Source organism: Podarcis erhardii (assembly GCF_964252035.2).
Source record: "Podarcis erhardii genome assembly, chromosome: 8".
NCBI lineage: Eukaryota > Metazoa > Chordata > Lepidosauria > Squamata > Lacertidae > Podarcis > Podarcis erhardii.
The window spans coordinates 12,207,385-12,228,347 of record NC_138499.1 but is presented as its reverse complement, the minus strand read 5'-3'; the positions used below and the strand labels follow the sequence as shown (position 1 = coordinate 12,228,347).

The 20,963-nt window shown below is 46.1% G+C and overlaps 1 protein-coding gene and 1 long non-coding RNA gene across 3 annotated transcripts in view; both read right to left on the bottom strand.

Moving 5' to 3' along the window:
• Positions 1-9,924, bottom strand: part of LOC309349159 — a 174,445-nt gene extending 164,521 nt beyond the window's left edge. Inside the window, exon 1 of the long non-coding RNA XR_014159779.1 lies at positions 9,521-9,924. This is a non-coding gene — a long non-coding RNA (uncharacterized lncRNA). The remainder of the gene's footprint in view (positions 1-9,520) is intronic.
• Positions 1-20,963, bottom strand: part of CYRIB (CYFIP related Rac1 interactor B) — a 66,724-nt gene that overhangs the window by 36,941 nt on the left and 8,820 nt on the right. The window contains exon 1 of one of the 2 annotated variants that reach the window (XM_081874646.1): positions 9,962-10,111. The exons of the other annotated variant lie outside the window; for it this stretch is intronic. The gene's annotated coding sequence lies outside the window, so the exon portion shown is untranslated. Of the gene's footprint in view, positions 1-9,961; positions 10,112-20,963 lie in introns of those variants that run through there. 2 annotated transcript variants of the gene reach the window in all.

Below are 20,963 nucleotides of genomic sequence, written 5' to 3'. Positions count from 1 at the left end.
CTTCTCAAACAGAAGCAACATGCTGAGCATCTCCTCACTCAGCACACTAATGTGCCCTTATGTCTGACCTGAATGATGAACTGCTATGCCATAACCAGCTCAGCACTGAGGCTTCAGACTAAAGCTCACAGACATTAACAACAGGACTGGAAAATTCCAATTCCTAGGCATCAGAATAAAAGTGCATAGTCACCTGTTACCCACGACTTTTGTAGCTACGATTTGTATAGTACTTTAGAAAATACGACATGTTTCCCACACATAACAAATTTAGTAACCCTTAAAAATCCACTCCAACCCTTAAGCTGGGTGAGCATTATTATCCCAAACTGTTGCCTGGGAGCAGAAGGATGATTGCCTAAGGCAACCTAATCCATCCCATGAAACTCACCAGATTTGTATCTGCAACTTTCTACCTCAATTTTCTGGCCACGTTACCCATTGCCAGAGCAACTGAAGTTCAATTTACAACCTAGGTTTTTTGTTGTTTTATTAGGCTAGGCAGTGGTGTCCAAACTTTTTTCAAAGAGGGCCAGATTTGATGAAGTGGAGGGCCGTGAGGGCTGACCAAAGGGCCAGCCAAAGTTGTTGACTTTTTTTAAGGATTGAAGTTGTTGAGCTTTTTTTTATGATTTTACCCCAAAGTTGTTGAGCTTATTTTAGGATTGAAGTGCTTGAGCTTCTTTTAGGTTGAAACTGTTTTCTTAGGATTGAAGTTGTCGAGGGTTTTTTGGGATTTTACCCCAGGAAATAAACTGCCACAGGGGCCGGATTAAACCGACCAGCGGGCCGGATTAGGCCCCCAAAACAGACTTGGGACATGCCTGGGCTAGGGAGTCAAATTAAGTGTTCATGGCCAAGCCAAGAAACTGATTCAGAGAACACTGCAATAATAATAATAATAATAATAATAATAATAATAATAATAATAATAATTTATTATTTGTACCCCGCCCATCTGGCTGGGTTTCCCCAGCCACTCTGGGCAGCTTCCATAAAAACCAGAAATACACTAAAATATCACAGATTAAAAACTTCCCTGAACAGGGCTGCCTTAAGATGTCTTCTGAATGTCAGGTAGTTATTTATCACTTTGACATCTGATGGGAGGGCGTTCCACAGGGCGGGTGCCACTACCGAGAAGGCCCTCTGCCTGGTTCCCTGTAGCTTTGCTTCTCGTAATGAGGGAACCGCCAGAAGGCCCTCGGCGCTGGACCTCAGCGTCCGGGCAGAACAATGGGGGTGGAGACGCTCCTTCAGGTATACTGGGCCGAGGCCGTTTAGGGCTTTAAAGGTCAACACCAGCACTTTGAATTGTGCTCAGAAATCTACTGTGAGCCAATGTAGGTCTTTCAAGACCGGTGTTATGTGGTCTCGGCGGCCGCCCCCAGTCACCAGTCTAGCTGCCGCATTCTGGATTAGTTGTAGTTTCCGAGTCACCTTCAAAGGTAGCCCCACGTAGAGCGCATTGCAGTAGTCCAAGCGGGAGATAACTAGAGCATGCACCACTCTGGTGAGACAGTCCGCGGGCAGGTAGGGTCTCAGCCTGCGTACCAGGTGGAGTTGGTAGACAGCTGCCCTGGATACAGAATTGACCTGCGCCTCCATGGACAGCTGTGAGTCCAAAATGACTCCCAGGCTGCGCACCCGGTCCTTCAGGGGCACAGTTACCCTATTCAGGACCAGGGAGTCCTCCACACCAGCCCACCCCCTGTCCCCCAAAAACAGTACTTCTGTCTTGTCAGGATTCAATCTCAATCCATTAGCCGCCATCCATCCTCCAACCGCCTCCAGGCACTCACACAGGACCTTCACCGCCTTCACTGGTTCTGATTTGAAAGAGAGGTAGAGCTGGGTATCATCTGCATATTGATGGACACCCAGCCCAAACCCCCTGATGATCTCTCCCAGCGGCTGCATGTAAATGTTAAAAAGCATGGGGGAGAGGACGGAACCCTGAGGCACCCCACAAGTGAGGGCCCAGGGGTCTGAACACTCATCCCCCCCCCACCACTTTCTGAACACGGCCCAGGAGGAAGAAGCGAAACCACTGTATAACAGTGCCCCCAGCTCCCAGCCCCTCTAGACGGTCCAGAAGGATGTTATGGTCGATTGTATCAAAGGCCGCTGAGAGATCCAGCAGAACTAGGAAACAACAATGTACTAGGCTTGTTTATGTTTAAATATGAGCCACTCCGTGTTCAAATATTTCAACACTAACCATGTTGATGAAGCACAGACATGCAATGCAGGTAGGTTGTTTCAGATGGCTGGCACTCTGGAAATGATAGTAACCAGGCTGGGATGAGGAGCTGTGATGCAGCTTCTGCCACATACACAAGGAGAACAAAAGGGAAGTTGGACTGTGCTTTTACAGTGCAGGCCACAGCATATTTAAACAGACTTTGACTACAAGAGAACATCCTGTGGTATTTCATGGTTGATAAGGAGAAATAAAATCTTCAGGGCTCATTTTATAATTGCTGGAAATGTTTTGATCCCATGGGGCCAATTTTACACGCCTAAGGTGGAAGAGCCTTTGTTGAAGTAAGTTCTTTAAATGTTTTGAAGGCTATTTATAAAATGGCATGAGTAAAGACTGTTGTTACATCATGAAGTTATTCCATTCAGCTGCTAGAAGAACATAATTATTGAAGAAAAAAAGGAACTTTACCGAAAGTCCACTTGTTTAAAAAAAAAAAAAGGAAAAAGGAAGAAAAAGGATATTAGAAATCATCAAAACAACTAGAATGGATACAAAAATGCAATGTTCCCATACTAGTGAGAAAATAATCACCTTAATTTACACTTGAGGACAACTTGACAAACAGTGACAATGCATCTGATTTAAAGGGGCTTGAGCCCAAAAAACTTTTTATTACAAGAGATTTCCAAATCTTTAAGGCACCACAAGACTCTGATGTTTCTGATAGTAATCACTAGATTTCTGCCTTAAGGAAATGAAAATTCTGGAGACTGCTTAGTCATTCATTTTTGGCTTCATAAGCATCACACTATGCAAAAATAAAAATCTGTTAAGATGTAAACGTAACTTGTCCATGCTACTTTATATAAAAGGTAAAGGTAAAGGACCCCTGGATGGTTAAGTCCAGTCAAAGGTAACTATGGGGTGTGGCGCTCATCTCGCTTTTCAGGCCAAGGGAGCCAGAGTTTGTCCCCAGACAGCTTTCCAAGTCATGCGGCCAGCATGACTAAACTGATTCTGGAGCAACTAGACACTGTGATGAGTGCCAGAGTGCACGGAAACACCATTTACCTTCCCGCTGCAGCAGTACCTATTTATCTACTCATGCTGGTATGCTTTCGAAACTGCTAGGCTGGCAGGAGCTGGGACAAAGCAATGGGAGCTCACCCCGTACCGCAGATTCAAACTGCCAACCTTCTGATCGGCAAGCCCAAGAGGCTCAGTGGTTTAGACCACAGTACCACCCACAGCCCTGCTGCTTTAAATGCAGAAAGGGGGTGTGTGAAATCTAGAAAAACAGACAGGCACAAACATGATGGTATCAGCAACTTTTTTAAAAAAAAAAGACAGAAGTACATTACATCAGGAGATGACTGAGCAGGGGGCGAGGGAGGAAATCAGAAACTTTCTGCTGATATCCTGAAGTGTGTTTGTGAGGAGCAAGTGTTTCCTCATTTGTGAAGTGGGACACCAGTGGGACGCTAATATGTTTTATCGCTGTAACCGGAGCATGCAAGGGAGGCAGAACTGTGACTTAAATGAAGGAAGTAAAAGTAATTTCACTTTCAAATCCCCTTTGTGCAGCCAGTAAAACCAAAATAAGTGAACGCCAATAATGTTATGTGGATATGTTTTCACTGTTGACAGTGGTAATTATTCAGGACTGGTCTATCCACACAGGAGAATCAGATTAATAAAATCCCTTAATCATCAATGGGTTTTGCCTTTAATTTATTGTGGATTCTGAATAACCCGCTGTTTACCTAAGAGATTACAATTTGGAGACTGACGGGGTTTTGCTGCAAGATAACCGCATGGCCCTACAAACCAAATCATCAACAACTCAAATCAGGGCAGTTAATAAATGAAAGTTCAAGATGGACTTCTGTCCTGAAGCTTATCATGTTTACAATGGGAATATGTCTCACTTGTTTTGGTAGATCTCACTTCCAAATACTTGGGCTACAGAAAGGCCATGGAGCTATGCAAGAGACAACCGAATTGTTTCTTCTGGAAGCAGCAAGAACATGTCTAAGCAAAAAGCTTTATTGCACATAAAAGCAACCCAGTCAGATGGGCAGGGTACCAATAAATTATTATTATTATTATTATTATTATTACTATTACTACTACTACTACTACTACACAGGGCAAGTTACATTTCTAGCAAATCATGTCAGTAGGGTACACAATCTTCATTGGGCTGTCACTTGTGACTGGGAATTTGGACTACTTACTAGACAGAAGAATCCGAACACCTAGCATGCACACTGACAGGCATGGTCACTTGGAGATTTTTTTTCTCCAGCTGCCATTACGTCTTTTTTATATATAATTTATTTATTTGATTTTACAAATTAAAATTTACATTCATAACCAGAAATAAAGAGAAATACACAAAGATTCCCCCGAATCTTTGGACTTCCCTCCACGGGTTCCGTTACTAACACCTTTCCTCTGCATATTTTAAGTCACACCATTTTTAAAAATACTCCACTATATCCATCATTCTTGTTACTTTACAAGTGTTTTTAAAATTCTGCCAAAGAGTTCAACTGCTTACAGTGGTCTCCTAGATAAACTATAAATTCCCCTCATTCTTTATTGAAATTTTGGTCCTCCCAGTTTCTGATTTTCCCAGTCATTTTCGCCATCTCTGCACAGTCCATCAGCTTGGTCTGCCATTCTTCTCTGGTAGGGACTTTGTCTTCCTTCCATCTCTGGGCTAAGAGATGTAGGAGATTCTTACATGCCATAGATAACCAGGTGAATTTACATTTACAGAATAGGTAAAATTATACTCAGCTGGTGCAATCAGTGCCTTTTACTCTCTGCAGGCATAGACAACACAGTGCTGTAACACTGACAAAAATTTTCAAAGACCCTGATGCAGAAATTTAAGCAGCTTGCAGCAGAAATAGCATACTGTGCTTGAGGAATTAAGTTAACTAACACTTCAAGCTAAGGAGAGCAGTTCCTGAGCAGCAGTGGAGTCAGGTTCCTTTGCATCTTTAATGGAGTATGCAATTACATGCCATCTTGTCTTGCAATAGAGTTAAACTGCTGAGAACATCCATACATTTTTAGGGCTGAACAGATCATCCACATCCCCCGTGGAATTTGCAAGCAGTATCCATTTAAAGACCGAGAGCTACTGCAAAAAAGCTCCTGGAGACTGAATTGGCCTTAAGTGCGAGGTATAAAAGCCATATGAATTACCGGTACCTCCAATATGACTGTGGTCTCCTGAGCAGCAAGCAACATAAACATGTGATAAAATAAAATGAACAGCTTACTCAAGTTCTGCTGCTTACTAGTTATCATCATTTACATTTTCACCATCTCTCTTACATTCTTCACAATTTTTGCTCCTCCCTAATCATATCCCCATTTCAGCAATGGAAGAGAAATGAGGGCAAAATTGAATTATTTGCTGGCAAATCAATTCTGAGTTAATGATTCAGCAGGGATCTGTTCCCAGGTCTCACAGGTAGAAGCCCAATGTTGAAAAAACAAAGTGTCCAGAAGATAAAAATATATAATAATGTACTAACATTTTAATGTGGCATTCATTATGATGAAGCGTAGGGGGATTGATTAGCTGTGGTTGGGCGGTCAGAGGGGCTTCTGGGTTGCTACTAGATCAGCTGCTGTGATCCTGCTTAGGTGCTCAGATAATAAAGCTTAATAACATAGGCAGTCAGGACACAACAAAGACAGACTAAGCCTAGGAAAGGAAAAGGCAGGAGTTAGAAAAATGTAGGCTATGGAGGTTCCTAGGAAAGGTTGTTGAAACAAGAGAATGGTCCAAACCAATACAAAGAGGACAAGACCAAAGGGAGGGTGGGACAGTCAGAGAGGGGAACAGCAAGGCTCCAGGAGTTTGCACATAGAAATAAAATATTAAAGCCAGGTTTTTAGAAACCCTCTATTAAATGTCTTTGAACAGAAGTGGACAACTCCACTTGATGACACTAACACAACTTTGTGAAGCGAAGCTGAGTTTTCACCAGAAAACACAGCAACTTAACATATCAATGTAAGCTGAAAGAACTGCAGAAGAGTTCATTTTAACTAATCATGGGTCCCTCTTTTAATACCCATGCTAGTTCTTCATTGGTCTTCTTGTAAAACTTCAAACCCCTAGATCTCCAAATCTTCACCTCTGCCTAATTCACTTTCTCCACCTTGCCAACCAATTAGCCCCCATACTGTGTCCTATCCTCTCACACCTGCCTTTGTGCTATGCTCTCCTCCTGCATCTGCCAACACACTGGCTTTTCTACCTTCAAATAACTATTCTTACTATTACAGATAGGTAGCCGTGTTGGTCTGCCATAGTCAAAACAAAACAAATTCCTTCCAGTAGCACCTTAAAGACCAACTAAGTCAGTTCTTGGTATGAGCTTTCGTGTGCATGCACACTTCTTCAGATACCTGAAGAAGGTATCTGAAGAAGTGTGCATGCACACGAAAGCTCATACCAAGAACTGACTTAGTTGGTCTTTAAGGTGCTACTGGAAGGAATTTGTTTTGTTTTATTCTTACTATGTCTGCAAAGTCTCCCTCCTACCAGTTCACCACCCCTTGCCTCACTTTATCCTCTCCTGCTCTCTGGACAAAGATCAGATACAGACCACAAAATTAACAGCTACCTCTGGTACACATCAAAAAGCAATAGGTGAACTAAATACTTTCCCCAAAGTACCATGGACTGTCTGATCAGGTGGTCTGTAGAGCTGCTGCACTAGTCAGGACATAGGAAAACCACTCCTAGGAAGGCTTACTGTTACAAAGTTGTGTTTTTGTGCTAAGAGCAACTTTTTAATAGTCTCTGTATGCCACCTATTCACAACTCCTAAGAAAATTAAAAATTGGTAAGAAAGAATACACCACAATTAAAACCAATCAAATAATATGTTGAAACCATATACAGGGTTTTGTAATTGAAGAATGCCCTCTGCCCAGGTCTCAACAGCTTCATGAAGTTAAGAAGAAGGAATCAGGTTTGAAAAGAGTCATTTGTCTGACTGCCTGTGCTGAATAAACATTACCTTTGTATATCAGAATGGATATTGGGGGTGGGGGATTCTACTTCTTTCAGGCCATCTATTTTGACACTTGGAACCCACCCTTCCTTGCAAAGCTTGGACTCCTAGCAGTCTTAAAATGATGAAAGTTAATCTGCCATGGGACTAAGATATGGGAAACCCTTTCAAGGGCAGGAGGCTGAGTTGCATGACTTTCAGATCATCTCTGTCCTGTGGCTCCACGTATCTTACTAGCTTCTTTCAAAACAGTACACAAGTAATGAATTCATATTAGCTCTTCACTGTTGGCAAAAGGAAATCTGGACTTTTCTGTTATCAAGACAGTTAACCATATATTTATTATTTTTTGTGAAATATTTCTTCAGAGTGGCCACAAGAGGTTGAACGCAGAAAGAGCAAAAAGTAATTAGAAAACTGAAGTAGTTCATATGGGAAGAAAGCAATGCATTCGCTCAATTCTGTTTGTGGGAGGTAGGCACCAAAAGAAGAGAATGAATTCAGAAGCCACAGGTAGGAAACACAGAATCCTAAGTGGATGGGAAAGAGTTAAGTTTCAAGAAAGGCCTCTCTAGACAAAACAACAGAAAAGCTTAACAGAGATAACAAGCAGACCCAGAAAGCATTACAGAAGTCTAGATGTAAGTGACAACTTGAATTTCTATTTTAAAGGCATCATTTAAAATGGTAATACTGTACAGTACAAAGTTAGATGCTTGTACTACATGGGTGATACTAACATGAGTTTGACCAAACTGTGGGAGACAGTGGAAGACAGGAGTGTCTGGTGTGCTCTGGTCCATGGGGTCACAGAGACTTGGACACGACTAAACAACTAAGCAACAACCACATGGGGGGATCAATATTACTGGCATTCAATTTTTAGATACTTCTATGTGCTCAAGCTGTGCACCCAGGTTTTTCTGAGCTCTCTTTACAATATAATTAGTGCATTACTTTTATTATACAGGTAGTGCCTATGTAAGAGCATAGGAATATCCTTTCTGGATCAGACAAGCAGTCTACCAAGTCTACCACTCTTAATAATACTAGCCAGCTGCCTCTCCCAAGGATGTGGAAAGAGCCGCTCCCTGTTTGCACTCATCCTCTGACAGAATTATACAACCCCTAATAGCTGCTGGTAAAGCTATCTAATCTTCTTTAATAGCCTTCTAAGCTAGTAGTCATAAAATCATGTGGCAATTAATAGAGGGCACAAGGTGAGGCATTTCAGAGTCCTAGATTCTTAACAACACTGAAGAGCCAGCTGCTGGCATTAAACTGGGGTTAAAGTACTGGGGTGAAGACAGATGTATTGGGACCATTGATTTCTAACAACACATTCCAGTATGCAAAATGCTTTATCATTTCTGGCTGATTTATCTTCATGACAGGTGTGGCAGGGTACAAGCAGGAGAGGGGTTGAAAGTCAGATCCACCTACAGTTATCAGAGGAAGGGAAGAGAATCAAATGAAATACAGACAGGCCACACAACTACAAGAGACAGGGAAAGAAGGAGAAACAACTTGAATTTTGGGAGGGGAAAGTACATACTGTCGCCTTAATCTATGCAAAGGAGTGTGTGGGGTTGAAGAGGGAGATAAGAAATTGCTTTGCATTGGAAAATAGGGAGAATGCAGAGGGCAAATGGGATCAGATCTACCTGGAGGGAGGGAGCAGGCAGTCAAAGCATGTCTACTTTAAAGTAGTCTCCAATTTATTCAATGGAACTTATTTGCTAGTAAACTGATAAGGGGTTACATCCTAATAGTAACAGGAGGAGAGGAGGAAAAATGATATGGAGAAGGAGGAAGTGTATAGGGACCTTAGGAAAAAGAGGGGGGGTCTATGCAGTTATCCTAAATAGATAATATAAGAAGACTAGGAGGAAGGGTTCTGTCCAAAGTTAGGGAATGGGCAGGCTGTTATTATCATTACATTATTATTATTATTATTATTATTATTATTATAGATTTGTATACCGCCCAATACCTGCAGGTCTCAGGGCGGTTCACAGGTGGAAATCATGATATAGAAACACTAAATACATAATCAAAAGGAAAATGAAAACAACCCAATAACACCCCCACATTTTAAAAGAGCATTGGATGTCACATTCCAGTTATGCACTTGCCTCCTTTATCTTTCAGATCCTCTGACACAAACCCAGGTAACCATCATTTTTAAAAAGCCATCGGGGGAGAAGGCTGGGCTTCTGCAGAGGTTCTACTAACTTATTCCAGTATCCTCCATTAGAAGGGAAACCTATGAACAAGTACGCTTGAGAAATGCCCCCCGCCCGCCAAGGGATGTAGTAACGCAGAAAGCGCGTAAGAGAAAATCAGGGATTGAAAGGGGGGGGGGGAGGAAAAGGAAGAGGAGCGGAGCCACGAGGCGGAGAAAAAAAAAAAATCCGAAACAGACCCACGTGGAAAGCGAGAGGGCGGGAGAGGGGCGAGGAGGCGGTTTCCATGGAGACAGAGGAAGAGGCGCGCGATCGGCGCAGGGAGGGAAGGTGGGCGGGGCCAGCCCATGTGCCGAGGGGGCGGGACGCAGCGTTCCCTGAGAAGCGAGCCAATCAGGAGCAAGCGCAGCTCACACACTGAGGGGGGGTGGCGGTTGGTTGCGCGCGCGGCGGGGGGGGGGCGGTTGTGAGGGAAGGGTTTCCCCCCCCCTTCCTCCCCACGGTTAACGGATAATACTCACCGCGCTGCCCCCCTCCCCCGAAGCTGAGGGGAGGGACCGATATGGGGCGGCGGCGGTAGCAGCAGAGCCCGCAGGGACCAGGCTGAGGAGGCGGCTGAGGAGACGACAACCGCCGCCGGGCGTGCGTCACGCGCGTGCGCGCGGTCCCCCCCCCCGCCCACTCCGCGCAGTGACCCGGATGTACCGGGCTAGGCAGGGCGGGCTCGCTGTGGAGGCGGCGGCAGCAACGGGTCGCCGGCGGCGGCCGACGCTACTGCGCATGCTCGCTCGGCGCGGCAACCTAAAACATAAAAAAGAAACGCGCCCGCAGGTGATCTTTATGTTTCTCGGCTCGGGCGGGCGGGCGGGATTAGTCCCTCTAACCCGTTTTCTCTTAAAAGCGGTTAAATCTCGGGATGATTTCGGGAGGGAATCGCCTGGGGCTTTCCACACACACCCTCCAACACCTGATTGAAACGGAGAGGATTTGAACGATATGGTTAAAATTAATAATATTTCGTATTTATTTATGCACTGCCTAAAGAACAGCTAAAAGATTTCCCCCCCCCCCAAAAAAAATTATTTTTAAAAATCCATTGAAACATTAATAGAATTAAAATTGTGCGTGTGGGTAAATCTTTGTATCTATATCTTGCATTTATAGCTTCAATTTTCCCTCTTTCCAAACGGTTTGGAGAGCGCACACGCGTGTTCCTGTGCCTGTGCAGAGAGCACATGGCAAAAGTTGGCGCAGTCTCCTGGGTTGCCAGCATCTTCCAGCCACGAGCCTCATTCATGGCATGTTCCAAGGAGGAGTGCTACCGATGATTGGTTTAGTTTTGGAAAAGGAGGTAAAGTCGGAAAAACAAAACAAAAAAACTTCACTCTCTGAAGATATTGACATGCCAGGCAAACTTCCCCAGCTAGACCCCTCGCCTGCTTCTTCTGGGCAGCTTGAAGATGCATTGCGCCTTTTGCCACCTAAAGTCACAAAACTAACCCCGACAAGTAATAATAATAATTTATTATTTATACCCCGTCCATCTGGCTGGGTTTCCCCAGCCACTCTGGGCGGCTTCCAACAAAATATTAAAATACAGCAATGCATCAAACATTAAAAGCTTCCCTAAACAGGGCTGCCTTCAGATGTCTTCTAAAAGTCTGGTAGTTGTTCTTCTCTTTGACATCTGGTGGGAGGGTGTTCCACAGGGCGGGTGCCACTACCGAGAAGGCCCTCTGCCTGGTTCCCTGTAACTTGGCTTCTCGCAGCAAGGGAAGATATACTGGACCGAGGCCGTTTAGGCCTTTAAAATTCAACACCAACTTTGAATTGTGCTCGGAAACGTACTGGGAGCCAGTGTAGGTCTTTCAAGGGGCTAGTCCTCACTGAGGAGGTGAACTGGGGCTAAGGGCTGGATGCTTTGGAGTGGTGGAATCCCCAAACATAGAAGACGGGCGGGGGGGGGGGGGGGGAGAGAGAGAGATAGGCGAAAGCTGCATCCCTTCCCACAGGCTTGCCCAGTTGGCAAAACTTTAAACAGACTTCTCCTCTCCCAAACAGCTTTTCATTTAATCAAATGGCACCAGGGCTCTATTCCACACATCTGTATGTTTGGTACAGTATTAAGCAGCCTCTGGTTTTAGCCCAAGGATAGGGTGGCCCTCTGGATGTTATTGGACTCCCATCATCCCTCACCATCGGCCATGCTGGTTAGTGGGTCACGAGTTTCCCATTCTGCTATAAAAGCGCCACATGAGAGGGTGTCTCTGAATAAGTGACAGTACTTACTTGGCTGCCTCGTCTATGAATTATCTCCATCCGTTGTGCCACATTGATTTGCCGCTGTTGTTATTACGTCTCGTGATTTTATTGTGGCTTTATTTGTATTTTGATACTTCACCCCCACCCTCGGACCTTTTGGTGAATAATAAATCTCAACAATACATAATAAATCAGGGCATCATTGGCTGATTTAGGATTGCCACATCCCTGCTGTTTCTTTGACAGGTGAGCTTGGCGGAAAATCAAACAGGTGATGTCTTCAATGCCAGGCTGAGCATTGCTTCACCTGTTTAATTTCCAACTGTCCTGGTACTGATAACGGCACAGGAACTCTGGCATGGAGGAGTCAAACTGTGGCAACCCTCCGCTGGCATCTCAAGCATCTCCTGCAGTTGTTGTTGTTGTTGTTGTTGTTTAGTCGTGTCCGACTCTTTATGACTCCATGGACCAGAGCACGCCAGGCACTCCTGTCTTCCACTGCCTCCCGCAGTTTGGTCAAACTCATGCTGCTAGCTTCGAGAACACTGTCCAACCATCTCATCCTCTGTCATCCCCTTCTCCTTGTGCCCTCCATCTTTCCCAACATCAGGGTCTTTTCCAGGGAGTCTTCTCTTCTCACGAGTATTGGAGCCTCACTCTTCACAATCTGTCCTTCCAGTGAGCACTCAGGGCTGATTTCCTTCAGAATGGATAGGTTTGATCTTCTTGCATGGGACTCTCAAGAGTCTCCTCCAGCACCATAATTCACAAGCATCAATTCTTTGGCGATCTGCCTTTTTTATGGTCCAGCTCTCACTTCCATACATCACTACTGGGAAAACCATAGCTTTAACTATACGGACCTTTGTTGGCAAGGTGATGTCTCTGCTTTTTAAGATGCTTTCTAGGTTTGTATCTCCTGCAGTTAATAACTTGCAAATCCCAAATGGCTGGTGCAATATCGCACCAGTGGCAGGCGATAATAGTTTCACTGACCCAGCAACCTCATTATCTTCAGACGGGGAGATTTCTCTGGGTGCAGCACCAAGAAAGCTTGTAGTTCTACAATTTTCAATCAGAAAGATGCCCCCGGCTCAAACTGCATATTTGATATTTCCGACCTGATTTCACCAACGGTACTTGGAAACGGGGTCAGAGAGAGAGAGGGCCCAGGCACCAATTGCAATGCATCACTGTAACCCACCCTCCAACTGAAAAGCAGTTAAAAGGCACAGGCAGGGGCCTTGCGACCCTCCAAATGTTAGATGCCAGTTCCCATCAGCCCCAATCACCATGTCAAGCGACCAGGCATGATGAGAACTGTAGTCCAATAATATCTGGAGGGCCATAGGCTTCATACCCCTGGCTTAAGGAACAGCAACCAGGAGCACCGCAAAAATAAACACAGCATAAGGAGATATTATGTGTGAGTATATGGGAGGCTGATCCTTATTTTCTACAGAGCCGCCAGAACCACGTAACACTGGTCCTGAGAGATCTGCATTGGCTCCCAGTACGTTTCCGAGCACAATTCAAAGTGTTGGTGCTGGCCTTTAAAGCCCTAAACGGCGTCGATCCTCTATACCTGAAGGAGCATCTCCACCCCCATCGTCCAGCCCGGACACTGAGGTCCAGTGCCGAGGGCCTTCTGGCGGTTCCCTCATTGTGAGAAGTGAGGTTCTAGGGAACCACACAGAGGGCCTTCTCAGTAGTGGCGCCCGCCCTGTGGAACACCCTCCCTTCAGATGTGAAGGAAATAAGCAGCTATCTTATCTTTAAAAGACATCTGAAGGCAGCCCTGTTCAGGGAAGTTTTTAATATTTAACGCTGTATTGTTTTTAACACTCAACTGGGAGCTGCCCAGAGTGGCTGGGGAGACTCAGCCAGATGGGCGGGGTATAAATAAGAAATTATTATTATTATTATTATTATTATTATTATTATTATTATTATTACAGAGCAACTGCAAATCTGGCGTATTGTTGTGCCTGGACAGTGGTTAATGGGGACCCTCTCATTGTCCCCATTGCATAAGTAAAAGGGAACAGAGGAAACTTGTTGGTTGTTATAAACATTACTGGCTGTTATAAAAGGGGAGACAGAGAGGGAAATTGAGCTTTATGACTGCAAGAACTTAAAAGTGAGGAAACGCAACCTGTTCTAGAAAGAAAGGAAGGAAACCTACTATGCAGAAGCAGCTGACAGGCTCAGCATTATTTCGTTTCATTTTATTTTTTGATACCTCCAAGGTTTGATTAGTCAGTCTCTTTGATCTCTGTAAGTTCGCTCTTGTCTCCGACATATATGGCATTAGGAAAGTAGTCCCATTGGGGCTTGGGCTGCCTTCTGGAGCTTTTCTGCACTTAATGAGAGATCTGGTGCAGCAGAGATGCTAACTGCAGGGGCATGGAATCCCTCTCCATTCAAATTTCACCCCAGCCATGAACTTGCAAGATGCCCTCAAGGCCAAGCCTTGGTCTCCTCATTCCTTACTCTCCATGTTCAGCCAGTTTGCAGAAGCTACAACTCAGTCACGATGATGAAACCCATCCAACGGCGTCCGGAAACGAGACTGTGCAGCTTACCAGCGACATGGCACAATCCGAGGAGCTGAGCTTGACATTTCTAAACCAGGTGCGGCCTTCCAGGTGTCATTGGGCTCCAACTCTCATCAGCCTCCGCCCCGGTCAGCATGCCCAATGGTCTGGGACGACGAGAGTTGTAGTTTATATCTCAAAAGTGGGCAACCAAAACGATCAAGGCTGGATCAAGTCCCTTAAAAGGACAAAACAAAATAAAAAAATTCCTTCCAGTAGCACCTTAAAGACCAACTGAGTTAGTTCTAGGTATGAGCTTTCGTGTGCATGCACACTTCTTCAGATACTGAAAAGGACAGTTTGGGTGACTTTCTTGTTTGTTGGGTTTGTCTTTTAAAAAATGGTAAGATGGACATTTTTCTGTCTCGGATAATAGTACAACCCAAGGTTATCCAATGAAGAAGAATACAGTGCTATCTCTGGATGCAAACGGGATCCGTTCTGCAGCCCCGTTCACACCCTGAAGCGAATGCAACCCGTGTCTGCGCAGGTCGTCGCTTCTGGGCATGTGTGTGATGTCATTTTGAGCATCTGCGCATGCGCGAGCGGCGAAACCTGTAAATAATGCGCTCCATTACTTCTGGGTTGCCACGGAGTGCAACCCGAAAATATTCATCCCGAAGCATATTTAACCCGAGGTATGACTGTAGTATAAGGACATGGGTGTCGCTGTGGGTTAAACCACAGAACCTAGGACTTGCTGATCAAGCGGTTCGAATCCCCGCGGCGGGGTGATCTCCCGTTGCTCGGTCCCAGCTCCTACCCACCTAGCAGTTTGAAAGCACGTCAAAGTGCAAGTAGATAAATAGGTACCGCTCCAGCAGGAAGGTAAACAGCGTTTCCGTGTGCTGCTCTGGTTCGCCTGAAGCGGCTTAGTTATGCTGGCTCCCTCGGCCTGCGAAGCGAGATGATCGCTGCAACCCCAGAGTCGGTCATGACTGGACCTAATGGTCAGGGGTCCCTTTACCTTTTGTGACTGTAGTAGGAGATTCAAGCCAGAGAAAAGGAAGCACTTCCAAATAAATCTATGGAATTTAATCCCACAAGATGAGGCGGCGCCACCTTGGACGGCTTTAAAAGAGGACTGGGCAGATGCAGGGAGGACGAGGCTATGAATGGCTACGAAACCCGATGGATATGTTCCAATTTTGCTACAGTTGTTGGCATCCATCTGTCTCGAGAGACAATGGAGTGTGCCTCCTGGGGTGAAGTCGGCAAGCCTCTGGGGCGCAAGCCTGGGCAGTGTGCCTGGAGGTCCTGGGCTGCCCAGACAACAAGACCCCCTCACAGCCTCGCCGATGTGGTCCAAAGGAAAGCAGAGCAAGACGTTTGACACCAGCTCGGCTGCAGGCGTTGCAGGAAGGAGGCGTACAAGGCGCCATCCAGCCGTCTCCACTCCAAATTTGTGTAGAGTTAGCCTTTTCTTCTCCCACAAGGCAGTTTGCTTCAGGAAACCACAGGAGGAAAGAGTTACATTGAAGGGCCCTTTGGAGTAAATCTGACTTCAGCACTGGACCCCTTTGCTGTTCTCAGTTCTTTGGCACCGCAGTTATCAAGAAAAACCCGAGAGATACCCAGCTAGATGTGAGCTCATTTTGACGTTGGGCAGAGTTGTTTTGTCTGCACTACTACTTTCCTGTCGCCGTTTCCTCCTCCTTCGGTGTAAGCTGTGCTTCGGGGAAGGGTTGCAAGCTCAGCAGCAGAGCACATGTGTTGCATGCTAAAGGAAAGGTCCCTAGTTCCATCCCTGGCATGTCTTGGCACCCTTGTCCAAAACCCCAGAGAGTCACTACCAGTCCGTGTGGACATTGCTAGGCTCCATGGGCTCATGGAGGCACAGGTTGCAGCCACAGCAAAGGGGGCATTTTCCCATATCCGCCGTATTAAGCAGTTGGTCCCTTACCTTTCTCGCCCTGATCTGGCCACAGTGATCCATACGACAGTCACCTCCAGGCTTGATTATTGTAACTCGCTCTACGCGGGGCTGCCCTTGAAGCTGACCCAGAAACTCCAGCGGGTGCAGAATGCTGTGGCGAAGCTCCTTACAGGCTCCTTGCCGTGGGATCACATTCATCCAGTGCTTTACCAACTGCACTGGCTCCTGGTGGAGTACAGGGTCAGGTTCAAGGTGCTGGTTTTTACCTTTAAAGCCCTATGCGGCCTAGGACCCACGTACCTACGGGACCGCCTCTCCTGGTATGCCCCACGGAGGACCTTAAGGTCCACAAATGACAAAATTTTGGAGGTCCCAAGTTGCAAGGTGGTTAGATTGGTCTCAACTAGGGCTAGGGCCTTTTCAGTACTGGCCCCAACTTGGTGGAACGCTCTGTCACAAGAGACTAGGGCCCTGCAAGACTTGACATCTTTCCACAGGGCCTGCAAGACAGAGCTGTTCCGCCTGGCCTTTGGTTTGGACTCAGTCTGACCTTTATGTTTCCCTCCCCTTATGGTTTTGATCTATGGGCTACTTTTAAAATGAAGCTGCATTTTAAATTGCATTTTAACCTGTATTTTAAATTGTGGTTGTTGTTTTTCCCCTATTATGTTTTTACTGTGATTTTACTAGTGATAGTCGCCCTGAGCCTGGCTCTGGCCAGAGAGGGCGGGGTATAAATTATTATTATTATTATTATTATTATTATTATTATTATTAAAGATCTGACTCCGCAGGCGACGGCTTCCTGTGCATTCAGGAAAAAGGGGTCTTCTCTGTAAATAACGGCAGGCAAAAGGTTTGAAGGAAAAAGCAAGTTTGTAGAATTAATCACACAGGTGCCCCATCCCTCCTTCACGAAGCCCCTCCATCAACAACCCTGTGAGGAAGGATAAGCAAAGAGATGTTGGCCCAAGGTCCCCCAGTGAAATTCACGGCTCAGCAGCGTTTAATTCGAACGCAGCTCCCAGCTGTACTACATTACAAAGCATAATCCTTGCCATGGCAATATCATTTATTTTATTTGCAGGCCTTTTGCCCAGTTAAGGCAACATTACCTTAGTAAATATATGAGTGGCTTCGCAGCGCAATCCTTCAGGACTAGGCTGGGGGAATGTGTCACCCGCAGGGTCTCGCCATCCAGACTGTGACCTCCCCTCTTCACCTCCCACACGAAGCAATCGGGGTTTTATTTTCGCTTTCCCTGCCCCCCAGTGGCTTCTGTTTCTGCCAGTGTTAATGTATTGCTGCCATTTAGATGCTCTGGGCTTTCATCTCTGCATGAATTCATCTCTTTTAGCTTCACTTGGCTCAAGCGCAACATGCTGATCTATTGCCTTGCTGGCAAGCAAAATGGATTGCGATCTCCGATTGACTGGAGGAGCCCTGAATACTTCCAGGGCACCCAATGCCTGACAGGTTCAGACCTTAAAAGAATGGCAGGTCTACCAAAAGCCCAAGCCTGGTACAGTCTGCAGCCCACAGGTTCCTGCCCTTTACTCCTACCCAGAGAAGCAACGCTAATGCTAATGGCTGTATTCCTTTTTAAGAAAATAGCAGCAGTGGCACACACGCTGCAAATCCAGATAAGAAGCTCTACGTAGAAGGAAGGGTAGGCTTTCACCCAGACTGGTGCCTGGGAGCAGCCGCCGAGACCATATAATACCGGTCTTGAAAGACCTACACTGGCTCCCAGTACGTTTCCGAGCACAATTCAAAGTGTTGGTGCTGACCTTTAAAGCCCTAAACAGCCTCAGTCCAGTATACCTGAAGGGGCGTCTCCACCCCATCGTTCTACCCGGACACTGAGGTCCAATGCCGAGGGCCTTCTGGCGGTTCCCTCATTGCGAGAAGCCAAGTTACAGAGAACCAGGAAAAGGGCCTTCTTGGTAGTGGCACCCGCCCTGTGGAACGCCCTCCCACCAGATGTCAAAGAGAACAACAACTACCAGACTTTTAGAAGACATCTGAAGGCAGCCCTCTTTAGGGAAGCTTTTAATGTTTAAGAGGTTATTGTATTTTAGTGTTTTGTTGGAAGCTGCCCAGAGTGGCTGGGGAAACCCAGCCAAATGGGCAGGGTATAAATAATAAATTATTATTACTATTATTACACTGGTCAACAACAAATTTGTTGTCTGCGTTTTTTCAGTTGATTTAGGACGAATCTGATGCGCTGAATCAAAAAATCACATTGGTTTTGCTCAATCAGGTCAAGTTTTCGAGCTATGGCCACATGTCATTTTTTTACGTTTTTGTTCACATGTACGCTTGTGTGGAGCATTTTAGAAGAAGTTGGTGGGGGTAAAATGCCATGTCGAACAATTGTTTTGATTGGAAATGATTATTTTAATGACAAGAAGTATTCAGGTCCGATAGTTCTAGGTGATTATGTCAAAAAGGGATCAGTTTGAAGTCATAAAACCTCAAAAACTTCCATAAATTGGTGCGGCTGGGATCAACAGAAAGAACCGGAGCAGCCTCAAGTATCCTGATCTTCAATCAGCACATCGTCCTGTAGCTCACTGTGATGAAATACCAGTGCCTATCTTCGGAGAACTTCCTGACATTAGTGACGAAGATGCCTCCAGTGTTGAAGGACATGAAGAAGAAGTGGTTCTTGAAGATGATGCTCCACATCCATTTTCCCAAAAGGAGTTCACGACTTCAGCTTGTCAATGGATGTTGGCATCCAGATTGAAGGGAAAAAACCTCCTCTCTGACAGTGCTCGCATCAGCTTCTTCCGCAACAGGCATCAAGAGTACCTCCGTTTTTTCTCAGAAGAGAAGGACTTGGTGTACTGTGCAGATATTGCGCAGCTTCTGCTCAAGCTTGGAGTGCCACAGTACAAACCCAAAGATTGGAGACTGTTCATTGGCAGCAGCAAGCGATCACTGAAATGTGTTCTGCTACACAACGGCAACCAGTTTGCCTCTATACCCCTGGCTCACTCGAGTACACTGAAGGAGAACTATGAAGCGGTGAAGTATGTGCTGGAGAAAATTGGTTATGATCAGCATAAGTGGTTTATTTGTGTTGACCTGAAGATGGTGAACTTTTTGTTGGGACAACAGTCTGGCTTCACCAAGTACCCATGTTTTCTGTGCATGTGGGATAGTAGGGACCGTGCTCAGCATTACACGAAGAAGGACTGGCCTGTGCGGGAGGAATTTGTGCCTTGCAAAGAAAGGAACGTCATCAACGACCCTCTGGGGACAGAGACAGAATACTCTTCCCACCGCTGCACATCAAGCTCAGCTTAATCAAGCAGTTCACCAAGGCTCTGGACAAGGATGGTGACTGCTTCACTTACTTGTGCCAGGCTTTTCCAGGATTCACCATGGAGAAGTTGAAAGCTGGCATCTTTGACGGTCCTCAGATCCATCAGCTCATCAGAGATCCAGAGTTCGGAAACTCAATGAACGAAGTGGAACTGGAAGCGTGGAAGGCATTTGTTCTGGTAGTGAAGAACTTTCTTGGCAACAATAAGGCCAGAAACTACGCAGAACTTGTCAACAACATGCTGACTGCTTTCAGAAACCTGGGCTGCAACATGAGCGTCAAGATGCACTACCTATTTTCACATATGGACCGGTTTCCTGAGAACCTGGGTTCAATGAGTGACGAGCAGGGGGAGAGATTCCATCAGGACATGAAAGAGATGGAGACCAGGTATCAGGGTCGCTGGGACGCAGTCATGATGGCTGACTACTGTTGGACTCTGAAGAGAGACCTCCCTGCCACTGAGCATTCCAGGAGTTCCAAGAAACGGAAGTTCAAGCCCTGAAGTTTGAAAAATGGTGAAGCAACATGCAATTTACGTGTACTTACCTTTATCAATGCCCACCATTCAGTTTACAGTAAACCTGACCCGATGGAGAGAAACAGATGCCATTTTCTGATTCAGCAGTGCAAAAATACCCTAAATCAGTTGTAGAAATCTAGACAACATTCAAAAAGTAAAAAAATTGTTGCCCACTGTTATTATTGTTACTTCAGATGTGCCAGACAGTGGTGAAGCTTCATGCTCCGGCAATGGGGGGGGGGGCGTGGAGAGCAAGCGGGTGTGGGACTGGCATGCATCCTGGGGGCAGGGCGCCCAGCGCAGGTGGGGGTCCAGCCGCAATGGCACCCTGCCAGGATTGCGCTGCCAGAGGCGGGGCGCTCCCCCACTCCTCTTCCTCTGCCAGTGCTGCCAGAGTCTTGATCTAGGTGGCCCCCCTCCTGCAGCTATTTGCATGGGGTGGGAAAATGCAAGGCAAATAGCAGCAGCTACTGCTGCTAGATTTACTTGGTTTACATTCGTGCAAGTACCTAACTGCATGAACATTGCACCTGTTGCGTCAGAAACTCAGAACTTGGGCTCGCCTGTTCCCCAATGGCTCCTGCTCCTTTAGCACAGGGGTTGCCAACACCCGCTATCCGCAGGCACCAGCGCAGCTTCCATTGCCTCCTAGGCAGTGTTTGAAATTAGCCAGGCGCATTTTTCACCTGCCTATGGACCACTTGCAGGGACGCGGGTGGCGCTGTGGGTTAAACCACAGAGCCTAGGGCTTGCCAGTCAGAAGGTCGGCGGTTCAAATCCCCGTGACGGGGTGAGCTCCCGTTGCTCGGTCCCAGCTCTTGCCAACCTAGCAGTTTGAAAGCACGTCAAAGTGCAAGTAGATAATTAGGTTCCGCTCCGGCGGGAAGGTAAACAACGTTTCCATGCGCTGCTCTGGTTCGCCATGCTT